This window comes from Phasianus colchicus, chromosome 5, assembly GCF_987193195.1.
Source record: "Phasianus colchicus chromosome 5, bPhaCol1.hap1.1, whole genome shotgun sequence".
NCBI lineage: Eukaryota > Metazoa > Chordata > Aves > Galliformes > Phasianidae > Phasianus > Phasianus colchicus.
The window spans coordinates 35329063-35347057 of record NC_143440.1 but is presented as its reverse complement, the minus strand read 5'-3'; the positions used below and the strand labels follow the sequence as shown (position 1 = coordinate 35347057).

The 17995-nt window shown below is 40.1% G+C and overlaps 1 long non-coding RNA gene across 1 annotated transcript in view; it reads left to right on the top strand.

Moving 5' to 3' along the window:
* Positions 1-12130, top strand: part of LOC149917848 (uncharacterized) — a 35863-nt gene extending 23733 nt beyond the window's left edge. The window contains exons 2-3 of the long non-coding RNA XR_016466951.1: positions 7067-7165; positions 9165-12130. This is a non-coding gene — a long non-coding RNA (uncharacterized LOC149917848). The remainder of the gene's footprint in view (positions 1-7066; positions 7166-9164) is intronic.
* Positions 12131-17995: the final 5865 nt, after the last annotated feature.

Here is a 17995-nt window from a genome sequence, read left to right as displayed (position 1 = left end):
CCGCGCGTCCCGTTCCGCCTCCGTCTGCTCAGACTGGCGGCCTCCTCGGAGCCGCCGGGAAGCCGCTCCGGTGCTGTTGCCGGCCGCGAAGTCCCGGCGGGGGCGATTCGCCCCCTGCCCGGCTCCCTGCTTCGCGCACCGCCGGCCTGCTTTCGCCGTTTGCCCCTCAAAACCGGCCCTCGTAATTCTCCGTGTCCCTGTCACATGCGTGTTTTGAACGCCTTATTTCAGATGGATTCATTCTGATGTTTCACGAAGTGACTCGGCTGTCGGTTACAGCGTCGGGAATTAGCGGGGAACAGAAGCCCCGGCGGGCAGCCAGACTGAGCCGGGCTCGGCCGGTGTCGAGGAGCGGCCCGGCACAGCGCGGTGCCCCCTCGGCGCTGGGCGCTGCGGGCCGGAGCTGCGGACCCTTTCGTCTCCCGAGCGGGTGGAGCGCCTGACCGCCGGTACCGAACCGGGTGTGTTCGGTCTGCAGTGACAGCGTACAGCTCACCTTGGGTTTAAACAAAAAGTTGCTTAAATTAAAAAGCAAACGGGCAAAAAAGACATTTCAGAGCCCGCTTAGTCATAGGATTCGTGCGTACCTGCTTATGTGGTGTAAAGTGTTAACTGGCGTGAGCGTGACACGGGCAGATTGCTCTGAGCGCATCGGAAGGAGTGGAAGGAGCGCGTTTATTTCAACGAATGCCTGCAATCGCGTTCCTTGCTGTTGCCGGCATTGCCGTTTACTTCTGCTGGGACGGCTACTCCTAGGTACAAGCCTTCAGATGGAAGTAAGCTTGCAGACTTCCCAGCAATGGGCGCGCGGCGGGGCGGGGAGGCTGCAGCCTTCCTCGGGCCGGGCCGCGCCGCGCGGCTCTGCAGCAGCTGCTCGCGTGGGAGCGCGCGCGTCGGGAGGGCTTCTTCCTGTGCTTCCAAAGCAATGGCGAGATGTCCGCCATCCGCTCAGGGATGTCCTGCGCGTGCCGAAATAGGATGCGTGACCGGGTACGTTAGTGGTAAACATTTTTCGGAGTTTATTTCAAAAGAAGTGAGAACACGATCCCCCTCCCGCCGCCCCCAGCTCCGTGTCCCAGGAGCGCGGTCGTTGCTGCCCTCTTGCCGTGCCCCCCTCCTGCGTGCTATCTCCGAGCTGCGTTATCCGAGCAGCAGGGCCGGCTGTACAGAGCTTCTGTCGGCCTTTCCCTGCTTCTCTGGGGAACTAGAGAGCTGCCAAGGGCCGCGAACACTGCCTCGGGACGGGAGCCCCGCAGTACTCACTGAGGGCACAGCAGTGATCGGTGCTTTCCGAAGAGGGAGGTTGCTTAATTATTACTATTACTTAGGAGATATTCTGGGAAGCCAACCAGCACCTCACAGAAGATGCCTGTCGTATGGCTGGTGGCCCCTTGTCCTCAGAGAGTGGCGGTCACCCAATGACCCCCTGGTTCCCTTCCCAATGCCACCTGTTCCCCAGCCCCCTCCATCCTGTCAGCACTGTGCCACGATCTTCTCCCCAGGCTTAGCAAAGCTGGGGGAATGTGGCTTTGGGGCAGGTGGCTGCATCATGTTTTACTTGGTGCGGGGGAAAGGCAGGAGGAACTGGGAGAGGCTTCCTTTTAACCTGTAGAATACGGGAGATGCCTGTGCTGAGTGATACAGGCTGTCGTGCAGCCCCCAGAGCCCCTCTGTCTTTGCTGTAAAGAGGTTTCAAGCTGTGCTGCCTCGGGAGGGTCCCTGGGACACCGTCAGGAGTGCTGACAGGGGAAAAGCAAAGCGCTGCCATGTTGGCACTGTGCAGGTGTGTGCCCAGCTGGAGGTGGCTGCCGTTAGCAGCAGCATGGACTGCCATTAGCAGAGCAACCGTTCTGGGGCACCTCAGTGCCTCCTGGGGCCCTTTCTCCTGACCTGCTTGGCCTTGATTTGTTCATACACGCCATCACCTTAATTAGGCTGCTTTATATTACTTTCATGCTTGTATTTTTTTTCCCCTGAACTAATGGCTTGTCAGTAAATCTGAATAGAAGCATGTCCAGTGGAAAACTGCATGAAAATGAAAATGAAAATGTTGCAACAAGATGAAGAAAATAACTGAGTGGTGGGACCGGTGCATAGAGAGGCATCTCTGTCACAGCAGAAGTTTGATACTAGAGGCAGGGCTGAGCACTGGCGCTGTCAGCTTTCCTGTCAGGCTGCTGAAGTGCTCCTTGGCAGCCTCCTGGTCCAGATCGCCCTTCCAGACACAGCTGAGGAGTTGGTCTATTCTAGAAACTTTGCATCCTCTTTTTGGAGTCAGAAAGTCTTTATTCACATCCATGGACACGTGCCAGAGCACAGCAGGAGGCCAAGGCCCACAGGGCTGCAGCAGGGTGCAGAGATGGGCACCCTGCCTGGAGTTGCACAGTCCTAGTCCTGCCAGGAGGGCTTGCTGCAAAAGCCTGCAATCACATCTTGAAGCAGCACAGAGCTGTTCTCCGGTGCTCTCGTCTGGCATGCAGGTCTCTCCTTGAAGGGCTCAAGCAGGGCAGTTAGCCAACAGTTCCTGGTAGGGAGCAGGCCCTCATCTACTCACAGTTTATACACTTTAGATTGGATTTAATTTCATGCAGTAATTGAAGTGCCCTGTGAGAAGAAACCAGGTTCACACCTGGTTCCTCTCTTTTTGGAGCTTCTTTCACCAGGGACAGAGGAACAGTCAGCCACCTCTTGCTGTGATCAGACTGGAACTCCCCTCTGCCCAGCCCCTGCTCTGTGATTTTCTATCTTTTGAAGAGACCCAACTTTATAAGATAAAGTTAAAATACAGGTTTTTCCTGTGGATTTTAGTACTGTCGTCACTTTGGGACAAAATAAGAGTAATAGAAAACATTAAATGAATTTCATATATAAATTTTAAAAACATATAAAACTGCAAGACTTGTTTTGGAAGTAGTGAGTGACTCTGGACTCATTCTTATGTGCGTTGCTTGAGATATCTTGAAGACCTTTGTTAGTCAAGAAGTGTATTTGATTAGCATTTTGCAGACATTTTTTTGTGTGTGTGCAAACACTGAGGACTCTTAAGCGTTGGGCCTCACAACCATCTGCTGCACTTTCGCTCTTCTGTTTCACTTTGGGCAGCAATGATGTTGTGAATAGGAGCGCACTGCCAGTCAGATCTTTTCCTTGCGCTGTGAGCTGAGGATGCTGATCTTTGGGATCAGACCCAAGGCATACCTCCACGCATTTCAAATCCTGCTTCAACAGATAGTGCTTCTAGTCTGGGGGTTTGTCTGTCTGTTCAATCAGGAAGCCAGAGGTATTGCTTCCCACTTTGGAAATTTCTTCTTAGAGAAATACACAGCTTTGGGTAAGTGAGATGCATTTTTCTGCTTCACATAAACGTTATGTTAATCCTGAATGGGAAGTGCCCAGTCAGAGCCTGCCTGTAGTCATATGGCTGTTGTTGAACGTGTGGCTTCTGTTATTTCTGGCTCTGCAATTGGTGAACATGCTGTTCCTTCCACTTCCTTTGGTAATGGTCATCTGCACATTTTGAGGGTAATCCAGGGCACTGCACACACCCCCTCCGGAGCCATTCTTAAAAAATGCATTCTTTGTCTTTCCTTCGTGAACACTTATGTAGGCACACATTGTTTGTGATGATCCTTAAATAGAAAAGATATTTACTGATCAAGAAAAATGAAGGTACAGTGAATTCAGTTTGTTCACTTTAACCCCTTATATTTGAGGCAGAATGGAGAAAATGGATTAGAATTTGAATTGTTACCTTTTTAATTGTTGCCTTTTCTCTTAATTGTTGTGATAAATGAAAAAAAAAAAAAAAGAAAAAGAAAGAAATAAGGAATATTTGTAAATAGCATAGCATGCAAAGATCCTCTGTAGCATACATTTATTGCCATACCAGAAAGGTACACATTACCAAACCTGAGCAATGCCTGGCTATATTGACAGGCAGCAGTGTATCATTAATGGATTGCCCAGAGTCAGTCATAAAAAATTGCTTGTAAGTCTTTTATATTTCATTTGGGATTTTGAATATAGCAAACTAATGAAAGTCTAATCTAGCTATATTTTATTCATTGAGAGAAAAAAACAAAAAAAGCCCCACGTTATTACTGGGATGATACTTCATCATCCTTAAAGTTGGCTGAAGAGAGGCACTTACCAATTTCTATAGATGTGTTTTAATACATTTTAACAGTTGTTAAAACACTTATTAGAACCTTTTGTTTAGAATATTTAATCAGACTTCTAGTAACAATTAAGTAAACAAGTAGAAGTGTCTGCTGTTTTTTAGGGTTGAATTGCAACTTGTCTCCAGCAAAAGCTGTATTTTTCTCCCACATGGCTTTTCTAGTGCTTCAGGTTTTTCTTTTTTCTCTTCAATAGTTATGTGAATACATTTTGCCGTGGGAAATCCCCGCCACAGCACTGATGTGCCATATCTCACATGTGGAGACAAACACAGTCACTTCCATAACTGTATCTCATTCTCAGGTTTGTCACTCACTCAGCTTGGGCAGGTGACTGCAGGGCAGCCACAAATGAGAGGGCAAAGGACAAAGAAACCACCTGACAAGAATGTGTAGAGAATGGTTTCCTTGAAATGTAGTGTCTTAAAGCTGTAAATAGATACAGACTGATTGTGTTGCTGAAATACGTGACTGCCTTTGGCAGCAAAACATTGTTTTTCAGGGGAATGTTTGATAGAAAAGCTATATTGCAGGCTTTCCAGGTTGTACGCTCTGTGATCAGTGTTGTGCTGGGCTAACAGATGTTGGTTTGCTGTCTGTGAGGCTGCTCTTTGTTGAGAAGGGCACGTGAGGACCGAGTGGCGCAGCGTATGCATTGCTGCAGGTCGGAGTCTGCGACTTCCTTTGGAAAGAACAAAACTTTGCAAGAAGAAGGAAAACGATAGACTGGCTTCTACTCGTGCCACTTTTGGTTAACTAAGTGAAGTGATTTCTTGTTTTAAGAGTATTCAGTATAGTGTTGGAGTAAAGAATTAATTTCTTTAAAACTTGTTTGAGTGAGTGGTAGCCATGAGCCACCAGAGATGTCTGAGGTAGTCCTTTCTGTTTTCAAAGGTTTCTGTCTCCTTCTTTTAACACTGTATTCTCTCTTGGTAAGTGGGTCTTACAAACTCGTTCAGACCACAAAATCAAAAGAGAGGAAATACTTTCTTCTCCAAAAAATCGGAGAAGGGTAGAATAAACAGTGCCTCTTTTATTTGATAAAAGACGTACTGAATGATGAATGCATATTTTCATTTTTACAAAAAGTGAAAACTTTTTTTTTTTCCTGTCAGCTATTAATAGTTTGAAAGAAATATAAAATATCTGAAGATAAAAAGCAGTGCAGAAATTAGGGAGGTTCTTAGAATCAGGTGTTACCATAACCCGTTGCCACAGGAATTAAATGTACATCAGACTACAATCTGACTGTTGAGTTCAGAACATTTGGGGAATATCTTAATTTTAATATGGGTTATGACAATGTTTACCTCGATATCTTTTCAACCCATGCCCTTTAAAGGAGTATTTCAAGGCCTTAAACTTTGTACGCTTTGTTCTCAGATTTTTGTTTTAATTCCTCCTGGTTTCATTGAGATTTATTTCCCTTTTGACACTGTTGTCTATGTTGGCTCTTAGAATCTTATTCAGATCATGATATCAAAAGAGAGGAAATATTTTCTTGTGTCTTCCAGCTTGGCAGGAGGACCATTTCATTCTTCAAATGTGAATGTGGCGTGGGATTTGAAGTTCTTTTTTCATTACCTCAAGTTTGATCAGTATTTGCAGTCTCTGAATTACACATTTATTTCTATATATTATGACTTGTGCTACTGTGAGGTATGTAATTTCTTTTTATAGTAACAATTCTGACATCAGTGTATTATAGTTAGAGTAAATGGTGGATTCTTGGTTCATACCTGAAATAAAATTTGAAGTGTTTTATTTGCATTTGGTCCCAAATTATTTTTTTCCACACCAAATATTTAATGAAAAAATAAACATAATTTTGAGTTGAAAATATATAATTTTATTTTGAAACTGTCAATTAAAAAAGCTGTTTTTTTCTGAAATGAAACATCTGATCTTGACATACTTGTATTTTCAATTATAGATACTACTTTTAGTGAAAGGCAGACAATCTGATTCTTCTCACTGGATTTAAGCTTACTTTGCAGAAAATCTCTTTACAGTTTCGTTTTCTGAACAACTCACTTCTGATTAAAATTGAAGTTCCTCAGCTGTTTCTGTAGTTTCATACATTTGCTCATACCTGTGGTGTTTAGTAAGAACTGTTTACATATCTTAGCGCAGTAGCTGACTCTAATCCAAAGTAATACAGGTACTGCTTAAAAACTCAGCGTGTGGGAAGCAGTCAGTATTTCTCAAGGTGGAAAAATGAAATCAGTGAGGAATACTGTGTTTTTCAAAAGTGTGGAGTGTTAGCATGAACATAAAAATTGTCCAAAGCTTTATGTATGTCAAAAGGGGCATGTAACTATGAATATGAAAGGAGAACAAATGTACAATGGAGAGAAAAATATAGATGCAGTGTGAAGGACGTAGGACACTTCTCAGTAAGCAGTCCCTGAGGAAGGCTTAATGTTCCCTGGTGCATGTCCCTTCACTCTTCTTTTGGAAGCAAGCTTGGAGCCCTGCTGTCAAAACCTGAACTTCTCCTGTGTGTCCCCACACAGACAGAGGCTGCAGGGTTTGTGATTTGGGACTTGTGCTCCATCTGCGAGGCAGGTCAGCACTGTGCTGATGCTGGGGAAACCACTCTACTTCTGTGCTGGCGAGTGAAATTGGAAAGAAAGGCTTTGATCAGCCATGTTTGAAAGGTAAATGGAGAGAGAGCGTGGTCTTCTGGGCAGGTGTCAGCACCATGGTTCTTGACTGAGCCCTGGTCTCTAGCTGATGCCAGCCCTAAGCCACTGGCAACTATGAATAAGTTTGGAAACCCAAGCATTGTTAGCAAGGAGATTAACAATCAATGCAAATACATTAATCTGTAGTTAACACTTGTGGAACTCAAACATCCACAAAGCCAATTGCTTTTTGTTTTTCAGCTGTCTGTAACAAGCATGGCAGTCCCACGTTTTTCTACATGGATTTGGCTTGCCAAGACATCTGCTTTTATTAGTAGCAGTTGATCTCCCTGTAACGAGGTGAGTGCATTGTGGCTTTGTCAAATTTCTTCCCAAGAACGGTACTTCATGTTCAGATTTTCTGTTTATATCACCCAATATCACACGAAGAGCTGTTACATTCCTTAGAAGTTGATTTATTGCAAGTGTTTCTTGCTGAGATTGTTTTTATTTTTTCTGAATATAAAACTCTTCTAGCTTTTACAAAAGAAGATGACTTTACATTCTCTTTTAATTTGTAATACAGCTGTTTGATTAACATTAATTTGCTAAATTCAAGTTAAGTGTCTTCCAGAAGGATTTTTTAAAATGTGCTTTTTTAGTGTTTCTGATTTGAAAGGAATCAAATGCCTACAATTTCTTAAAAGAACATTAGTAGGAGGTCCGTTCCTCAGTTTTATAAACATTTTTTCACCTTAGTAAGGCCCACAAGACCTGGGTTAAGGCCAGCATAGACCAAAAACAAATCATCTGATGTGTAGAACTTAAGGCCAATATAAATGCATCTATGTAATGTATGTTTATGAAAAAACAAGGGAGAACAGTTTCAAAAAGACCACCAAGAAACAGATCACACTTGAACATTTCTTCTCTGTATTTGAGAGAGTGTAATTGCAGAAAATTTGGATAATTTTATTTGTAGATTGTTATTTACATGACGACAAGAGAGAAAACGGTGTTTTGTTGCCACTCTCCAGTCTGGCAGAAACGTAAAGAATAAACTATTGTGGTAAATAGAAACATACATACTACTTAAAAAGAAACAAACAGGTTTTTCTAAGGGGAGCTGTTGTTGAAACACAAGTTATTAGAACACAAGAAATATATATCCAAATTTACGATTTAACTTTGTGGTACATCTCTGAAGAAATGTTTAATCATTTTGCAAATGCTGTAAGCTGAACTGATGAAATGTATTAAAGCTACCACTGTGAATGCTCTGCTTCATCAGAAGATTTTAATAATGCATAAGGTGATGAAATATATCTCAAATATAAGAAAAAAAACCTTCCCCCTGGTAGGTAGAAAATGAAAGTGTCAGTAAAAGACCCACAGTCATTTTTATGTGAGTCATTCTGAAGTTCGTGACAGTAAGCACAGCTCTGTTAGCAAGGGTCGTAGATTTGACTGTTTATTAGAATTAATACTGTATTCCAACTTTCAAACAGAAATGTCACACTAATGCCAGCATTTATCCGTATCTGGCAGAGTTTGGAGACAGTGAGTTTTTGCTCTTCTAAAATCAAACACTCTGTGAAGCAATTCTTTCCCCAAAGTGGGATTTGATCTCATTGTCACATCTGGCATATGCAAAGACACATGTAACTGTTTTTTTCCATGCTTCCAGGAGAAAGAAGCCCACATGAAAAAAAAAAAAAAAAAAAAACAACCAAAAAACCCGACAAACAATCTCTCCTCAGAACCTCAGCTCCAAAAATATGTTGTGCTACAGTTGTCCCTCATTTGCCAAGTTCTCGTTTAGTCCTTTATTCTTAAAGATAACACTTTCTTTTCGTTTTGAATAATTGTTAGTTACGTTGTTAAAGATTTGTTTATATTTAACAATGACCAACCGTTAATTTAGTTAAAATTCTTGATTTAATTTTGTTTGTAATCTTGTAGTTCAACTGTCATAAGAAAGTAAGAATCCAAACTGGGATGATTTCATAGGTATGTATGTAATGCACAGTTAGCTAGTTTTCTCACTTAGGACACTATCGCTGTTTCTGAGAATGTTTTGTATGCTGTTGAACAAAATAGAATATTTATGTAGTTTATCTCATGCTCTTAAGTTTTGCCACATCTTTCAAATGCAATAAAAAAGCCCAATTCTGTAAAGTCTGTCAAATAAAATCTTGCTAGTTGTGATGTGAATGCGTACTGTTGGCAGATAGTAGTTTTGATGATTGAAATGGAATTAATGGCTAATATTTTCCAAGGAATATTCATCACCACCTTATTTTGGACTGCAAGTTTATCTGATAATTTGTCATCTAATCACCTCTGGCAATCTCTTCAGTTAATACAGAAGATGAACTTATAATACGACAGTCTTATTCAAATGTGCTTCAGTGAAAATGGGAAAAACAATATTTCTTTTAACTTGGGAACCCCTACCCAGTGTGGCTGATACCTGACAGAGGAAGAAGGTGAATATCTCCATAAGTAAGTACTGCTACTGGTCTATGACACCATCTGTTGTTTCCTACCACCCTTGTAAGTAACCCTGGAGTTCTGGACTAGCATGAATAAGCTGGCTCCTGAACTGGTGAGAAGCAAAGCATGGATTTCCATTTTGTAAATACTGCTTCCACACACCACTGTGGAAAAGGCAGCTCAATGTGTGAGATAACCTGTTGCACTGAAAGCTGAAGTCAGGGTGGTGGTCTAGCATCATCCAGATGACAGTTTTCATATACTATGAATAGATCAGATAATAGAGGGTTAAGGAGCAGGCAGGGAAATGAAAGATGAATCTACAGATCTTCAGATGATATACATGTAACAGCAGATTAGAGTATGTAAAGGCATACATATGCATCACATTTTTTTTTGTGAGGGTGTTTAAGAAATCTCTGAATCTACTTATATAGATGACTGTATACATCATATATAGATGAATTTATAAACTCTGGAAACTATAAGAGTAAATATTTAATGGATTATCAGAAGGGTTTCAATGTATTAATTTCAAGGATAGCAGACCAAACAGCATGCAATGAAAACAGAGGCAAACAAATTTTTGAAAATATTAGCATTATAGATTAGTTACCATAAAATTTTGCCAGAACCCCATTTGGTTGCAGATACAGTTTTTTATGTCTGATATTGCTGTGGTAACAAGACGTTACCAAGAGATTGGAAAGAAAAACAGTGAACTACCTTGTGAAGAGAGAACAGAAAAAAGGCAGAGAATATGCTGTTGAAAAAAGATGACAAGTGAGATACAGAGGGAAATAAAAGACGAGTGAGTGCATAGGATGTATTTATTCTTTCATCTGCATCTATTTATCATTTGAAATGTTGAACTTACTCTGCTCTCCTGAACTGCCTTGAGACTTTTGTCCAACCAGGAGTAACGAAAAGGAGTAGGCAGATGTGGTCAGTATTTATTGGCTTAACTGAAATGTAATACTGTTAGTTTTTTAGCTACATGGCAATGAGTCAGGATTAAAAAAAAAACATCCCAAATTGTTGATGGCTGGAATGTCAATCACACATCAGTCTCAGAGGGTGAGTTGTGAAAGCAACTTTACAAATAATGTAAAATCAGAAATTATAGTAGCTAATCCTGGTATTCTGTTTGGGTACAGAAACACCATTTGAACTACTTGTTCTTGCTGCTGGTTTTTGCAGCCTGTCATTCTTCAAACAGACACTCAGAGGCCTTATGACTATCGAAAAATGCATGGAAGAGATGAAAGAAAATCTGCTCCTAGGATAAGGGTTTTGCTCCAGTGCTGTTCCCTGGCCTACGAAACTCTGTTTATTAAAAGTAACTCCTCGTGGCATCTATTTCCCAGGAGTCTGGGGAAGGGAATTGCTTCTGAGAAAGAGGAATAGCACTCATTTGTCAAGTAATAGAGGAGAGAGCTCCTTAGGAAAATGTTTTATCTCCCTTCTTCAGTGTTTATTCAATGCATATATATTTACGCAAGTGCATGCACACTTCTTCAGTCTCTGTGGGTGGATGTACATCAAAAAATCTCAAGTAGAGCTTCACTTTCCTATTTTTACGAGCTATGCCTCTTTGTTCCTAAATGAAAGGGGCTTCTTTTCTGTCTATATATGTATGCATTTCTAACTCTTATCGTAAATGTACTGCTGTTTCCTTTCTTTAATTCAGGCACTGCTGCTTATTATTAGAAAAATGGTCTTGAAGTTACTGTGTTGCTAGCACTGGAAGGAAGTGCTTCTGCTGTTGATAGCTGCCATGCAAAGAGTGTCTTAGGAGAGATTCCTCTCATGAATGCTCCTGAAACCCAGTTGGGTTTGACTTACTATTTAGATGTCTGATTCAGTGAATTGCACCGAGAGGACAGAGAAAGTGAGGAGAATGATTACCTAAAATTACAAAATATCTTCTCTGTGTGTATATTCAGCTTCAGGGATGCAGAAAGGAAAAGTATTTTTACAGCTTTTAAGCATATTGAAATGTCATTTTTCTAATTGAGTTTGACAGAAAGACCTGCATTCACTCTGTATCATGTATTTTACACATAATTGTTAGATAAGGATATAGTTTCACAATACTCTGCCTTTAGGGGCGAAGCAAGATTAAAGGATGCTGTGTTTTCCCCTAACATGCTGCTGGCAGTTTGTTGTCCTGTACTACTGTTCACTACCACCCACACACAATGGTTTAAGAGGCCATGCTGACATGATCTGAAGTGATCCAGGTTAAAAATAATTTTCCAAAAGGGTTATTTTCAGTGATTGGCCTTACGCTGTGCTCCCACAAACAGTTGTTGTGGCACAACTGAAGGGGGGGAAGCTGCAGCGGAAGAGCAGCACCACACAGCCGGAGGTGGGAGAGCAGCTGAAGCCAATGTGGTGTGGTCCTGTGCCAGCAGTCCAGAGGTAAGATAGGCTCTGCTGTCATTAACACTTTTTCAAGTATGGTTTTGATCTAATCCTGCTGAAGGCAATAAGCTTCTTGACACTGATCAGGGGAACTGAAAAGGTGGTCCTTCCCTCACACTGACTCACTAAATTGCAAAGGTTGGTTGACTGTTGGCTTTTTTTTGGTTGGAGAATGCTTTGCAGTATATTTCCTAATTAATAATTCTATACTTATCTTATGTGAACTACACTTTTCCATATTTGTGTACTGGATTGTTTGTGCCGATTGCATATTCTCATGTAAAATCAGAAATCTGAGATAAAAAATGATCAGTTGAGGATATTATGCCAAAAATTCCCACAGAATTCACTTCTGAATTGAGTACACAAATAAAGCAGATGTCTGTAAAAAATAATACAAGTTTTTTGGTGTGTTTAAAATACTTAAGATCTCAGCTGAATGGTTTTTTCTCACATCAGTGGCTTTTTTTTCTGTTTCTGAATCAGAAAATTGAGTAGAAAGAAAGAAGTTCTGTTTTTTATTTTCTTTTTTGGTATACTCATTGAGTCACTTTTTTATTAACTGAGTCTGTGTTTTGAAATATTCTCTTGAGCTGGGGTTTGTATCTTGCATGTCTAAAGTTTCACATGACAGAGAACTTACATAGTATTAAAATTAGAAATAATTATGGATATTCTATTTTGGATGGTAATAGAAAGCTTGCAAAGGTCTATGGGAGCAGGAAACTTGAATTCTCTGTTTGAGTGGGCTCTTAGTAAGCAATGTGCACCCTCCAACACAAATGGCTAGACAGATTTAGAAACTGCTGTACAAATTAAAAGCACAGGCCCTAAAGAAACAGAGGATGAAGTATCTAATTTAATTCTGGATATTAAAGCATATATAGTCTTCTTATTTTTTCCCTGCAAACTCAGTAATTTAATATGAAGATGTTGTCTGCATTGCTCTGTTGTAAATGAAGAACAGCCATAATTTCCAACTCCTTTCCCTGTTCCACAGCCCTTTTGTGTGACTGTATCTTCTGTTTTGGTCCACAACCGTATTCATTCTCAAAACTTCAATTTGAGACTCTCCTGAATCATTTTGCTACCATGAAAACATTTCGTCTACTGTCTACCCTTTATCTGCTGTAGTTGTGGTCTTTCACAGGTGCATCCAGCTCATGGATTCAGAGAAATGACATATCCTCCTTGTGCTCGCATTGGTGGGTTCCTCTCATTTTTTGTTAATCCTGGCTTGTCAAGTAACAGCATTTGGATACTGCCTTTATAGTCAGATTTGCTAGCTCGCTGAAAACATGCTCATCAAAGCAGCCTGTTGTCTGTGTAGAGGGAAATTCCTGTGTCTCTATATTGGCCTCAGATTGCTCACACCTACTCTGTTGGATCTGAAACAGCTGTATTCTCTTCATGATATTTATAGAGCACTCAGAAACTGATACTAGGGATTAAAAAAGTAGACTTTGTATTTGATGGGTGCTGGCCTACACATGGATGTATTTTCCTTCCTCTGAACACCTGCTGCTCTGATCAAGTGCCATGGGAATAACAAAACCTTATAGGATTTGGCCAGGGAATAATGGGATAATTTGTGAAATAAGTTGAGTAAAGTCAAGATGCTGATAAAAAATTTGGTCCTTATGCTGTAAGGCTGAGTGTGTATCGGTGTGGATATCAAAATAGTTGCTGCAGTGCTTTTTTATTTTTAGATCAAGTATAATGTGAGGTTATGACTGACTGGCTTCCAAGACGAGCTAGACAAGAAATGTTATTGCTATTAATGTTCTAGAATATACAGATGTGTATATAACCCTCATCTATCTGTTAGACATTTATAGTTTCTTTCTTTCCCATCTCCTTTATATACTGTATTTGAAATGCGCTTGTAAATAGCTAATAGCTAAATTCTACTCTCATTATTCTGTTTGTGTGAGAAATTTCCTCTAGAACTGGACTTGGAGATATTTAATGAAGTAAGGATTATCATCACCCTGAGCAAGGGTATAAAAATTAGCCTCAATTTATAAATCACCTTTTTAACTTTCAACTCAGAAATGTTAGGATAAAGTGAGTAGCAGAGTATGCACCTTCAAGATTTCAGGCTAAACTGGGAAATGGTTCAGTAGAATGTCATGGTTACATCTCAGCCCTTGGGCCGTGCTGAATGCAAAGCATCATTTAATATGCAACTGACATATAGTGACTACCTTTACATTCCAGCTGCTTCATATTATGAGAATGAAAATAAATTTTCTATTTCTCATTCAATTATTTAGTTCTGGTGAAATCCCTTAAATACCTTGAAGCTGAGGTGTTTTTCAGTAAGACCTTTTATAGAAAGGGTCAAGATTTTGAAATAAACTAATGATTTGAAAGAGTAAGACAAGATGAGGAAAAGTATTTCAGACCTCAGGAAACAAATGAGCACGTAAAGCCAGAAGGAAAAAAAAAGGTGAGAGATATGCCTAAGTGCTAGGAAGGACTTGATTGAGATAAGGAGGCCTTGGTAATGTTGAGAAGTATAATTCAGTGGAGTTGATAAGAAGCCCACAAGATCCTTTAGAAGCAAAGATGGAGATGACATACTTTTCAGAGTTTTGAAGCAATTGAATAGTAGAAAGGAAAAATAAAATAGGGGAGAGAAGGGATTTTTGTGTGAATAGTGATTAAATGGCAGAAACTGGTAACTTTTAAGAGGAAAAAAAAAGTGATTCCTCCATAAGGATTTACCTCACAAAGGAGCATTGGCAATCAGGAATGCTTTTTGAGTTCTGGGACAATTTGCTCAAGTGATACGATTATGTGTATTGGTTTAAAATATTTTATTTTTGTAACAAATGAAATTGCTGACTCTCAAGAGCCCTTGGAATAAAGCTACAGAGTCCTGTAGGAATGGTTCAGCAGAGGTCTGGAGTTTTTGGTCACGTAAGGCAAACTGACTTTAATGTAGCTCAGATGTGATCATGATCGTGATTCAGTAGACTCTGAATTTCAGCATCATAATTTACCTTACTTTGCTGTACTTGTGGTATATCTCCCTAGTTGTGCTCACTTCTTTTTTCTTGTTTTTCCTCCTGAATGGAGGTGACTATATGTGTATCTATATGCAGTCAAACCCAGACTGCCCACTGCATTTCAAGTTACCTTTAGCCTGAAGCAAGGCAGATCTATCACTGAGCAGTGAAAATCAGCCTGGGGATAACTGAATAGGGAAATAGAATAATTCTTGTTCAAATTCAGACTTCACAAATCTAGGCAGCATAGACAGGCACAGTCTATCATTAGAAAAAATCTGAACATGTGCATAAAAAGGTCATTATAAGTATAAAAATAGTTTGTATGACTAGAAATCAAACTCTAATCTGTCTTTTAACTTGAGAGAAAAATGTTTAAATTTCTCAGCTTATATAAAAATTTGTATACCTTTTTTTTTCCAAAGGTAAAATCCAGTGGCACTTTTCTTCTTTTTATAAATACAGAGCTATATGCAAATGTCCTTTTTAACTAACCCCAGAGCCCTCTGTCTGCCAAACTTTGCCCAACAGCTACGAGGCTTGGCAGTGCAAGACACAGACATACATATATGTGTAGATTTTCAGAACATTCTGCCATCATGTTATTATGTGGTCTGCAGAAAATAGTGATACTTGAGAATTTGGGAAACGTTACTAAGAAACTCTTGGGTTACAAAATCGTACCGCAGAAATTAGATATAATTTACAAAATATTAGAGTGTGATGTGTCATTACATTTCTTCTGCATTGGTAAGAGTTAGAAAGTAAAAGATAAAATGAATTACTGGCAAGAATCCTGAAAACTACTACTTCCTATAGTTCTCAGATCATTAGGACAAACTGATTTCTGACAGAGCCAGATGGAGCAGCGGTCCAGGTGGGCCACATGGATCCTCATCAGTAGCACCTGGGCCTCTAGTCCTTGAGCTCTTTCATCAGCTCTCTGCTCTGAACTACGCAGCCTGCTTGTGGGGGACTGAGGCTTTGTTGCTAGCTTTGCTAGTTTTGGAATATCCTGCCCGTGCCGCAGACAAATTGTGAGTGCCTGCACTGTTCCATCACTTGTTCTGTTTTCTTGCAGAAGGAAATGGAAGTGTTCAGGATGCGGAAATATAAAATCCCCCCTAATCAATTCTCTTAGGTAGTCAGTGAACCAAGACTGTGGAAACACACTTGCCCTGATGCTGGGCTGTCTCTCTCACACTGTACACCTAAAGCAGGACTAAAAATCACACTATAGAGCATAACAGACTTATTTTATATATACAGCAATGGAGAACGATGTGCTTAGAATTTATTCCCCATTTCTAATTCCAGTTTGCACACCCAAGCATCTGCCTAGGTAGCTGATTTTTGCCTAGCACAAGAGGCTGCAGACTCCAGGTGTCGGGATACACATCCTCAGCTGATAGAGATTGACAGAAATGTACCTCTAGTAATTTACTTCAGCTGAGGCTTTTTTTTTTTTTTTTTTTTTTTTTTTTTTAAAGTGTTTGTTCTGTTAGCCTTTCTACAGTGTGACTGATTGCTTTTCTTTTTCACTACCCCAAACAGAGGATTTGTGGCTCAAATGCCTTTCTTCTCTTGGAGAATTCTTTCTGTCTACGTTGAAGAGAAAAATTACTGTGCGTAAGGATATCCTGAAGATAAACACCTAACAGTAAGTTGTTGTCTTTTTTTATTTTTCTTATGTTATTTTGGATTGAATGTGATGATGTGTAATCATTTCAAATGTGTTTGTCATTTGAGTAGAAGGTGTAGAACATATAAGCAAGCATGAAAGCTTCTGTATTCAGGTGTATTTTAGTGAAATTGTATACATAAAGGGGGGAAGAAAAAGCTTCTTACTTTCCCTCTTGTGTCACGCAGTGAAAATCTGTATTATTCTTTCACATGCTTTCTGTTCTAATCGCATAACATTCTTAGAATAATTGGAAGCCAATAGCAGTTAGATATTATGTGAAAAATACATGTGTTTAGTAAGTGGTAGCTTGTCTTGTACGTGAGGTAGAAGCTTTAAGCTGTGGTACTTGGGAAGACTGAGCCTGAGCAATAGAAACTAATGTTGTGGAGAAGTGGCTACTTATAAATGAGGAGGTAGTGTAAATGGAGCTGTCTCATTTGTGTGGAAAGGGACCCAGGACATGTCTTTTTGTGTGTAGTTACTTAGCACTCAGTCTGCAACTCTTTTGTTGTGTTTCACAAGCTTGTAAGGTAAATAGAGCATTTCAACAGCAGGTTTACAAGCCCTAAGGGAGACAAGTGGTTTAAAATAAGTAGTAAGTTGAGGTATCTTTAACGAGTTGTGAACTGTGGAGGTGGATGGTAAAGAGTTAGCTTTGGTGAAGTAAAAGGGAGCATTGGCCTAGGCATGTAGCTTCTTTGCTTGAGGCACTGGGGCTACTTTCTTCCTCCTTGATTCTTGTTGTCTTGTACAGGGCTGGGGGGATGAACAAGGGTTATCTTGAAGGTAGTTCCCTTTCTGTAGACAGTCCCCCACTTCTCCCTCTGAAACAATTCACTTCTACATCATCTTAAAGAAATCTTATTTCTTCATAATTAGAAGAAGAAAGCAAAATGAACAATATGTCATGTGTTAGAATATATCCTTCAAGTACTTGTAAAAATCACACCATAAGCTCTTGAAGACCACTCTTCTGATTTATCTGGGGATGATTACACCTACTGTACTGTAGCCTCCTCGTGTATGTCTGCTAGATATAACTATCCCTCCTAATAAAAAGTCTGAAGTAATGTTCTGCTGGAAGCTTGATAGGTATCAGCAGAGCTGGCTCATTAGGATTTGCTCGTATGGAATTGAGATAAGGAAAAAGTAGGGAGGCAATCAGGTATTAGTCTTTTCTGATTAGAAAGATGGGATCTGCGTCATGTGGCAAGTAAGTGATCCTGCAGAAAGCAGGCTGCTTTACCTGCGACATAGCATCTCCTTTTCAATTAGTGTCATCTCCAAATTGGTTCTTTGTCATTGTGTTTTATGCTGTCCATCAATTCTGTTGAACCACATATTTCCAAAGGACCCCCTCTATTTGAAAGTGACTATGTTGAAATAGAAACAAGACCATTAAAATGCTGTATTTTAAAGGGCTTAATTATTTTACAGTTCAAGCAAGGAGAAGTTTAGGGGGAACAAGGTATTAATTAATTTAATATGGGTTACTCTGTGACATTGTTAGCAATGTATTTCATTTTAGTGCAATTATAACCTTTTGTTAAACTATTTACTTAACATAAT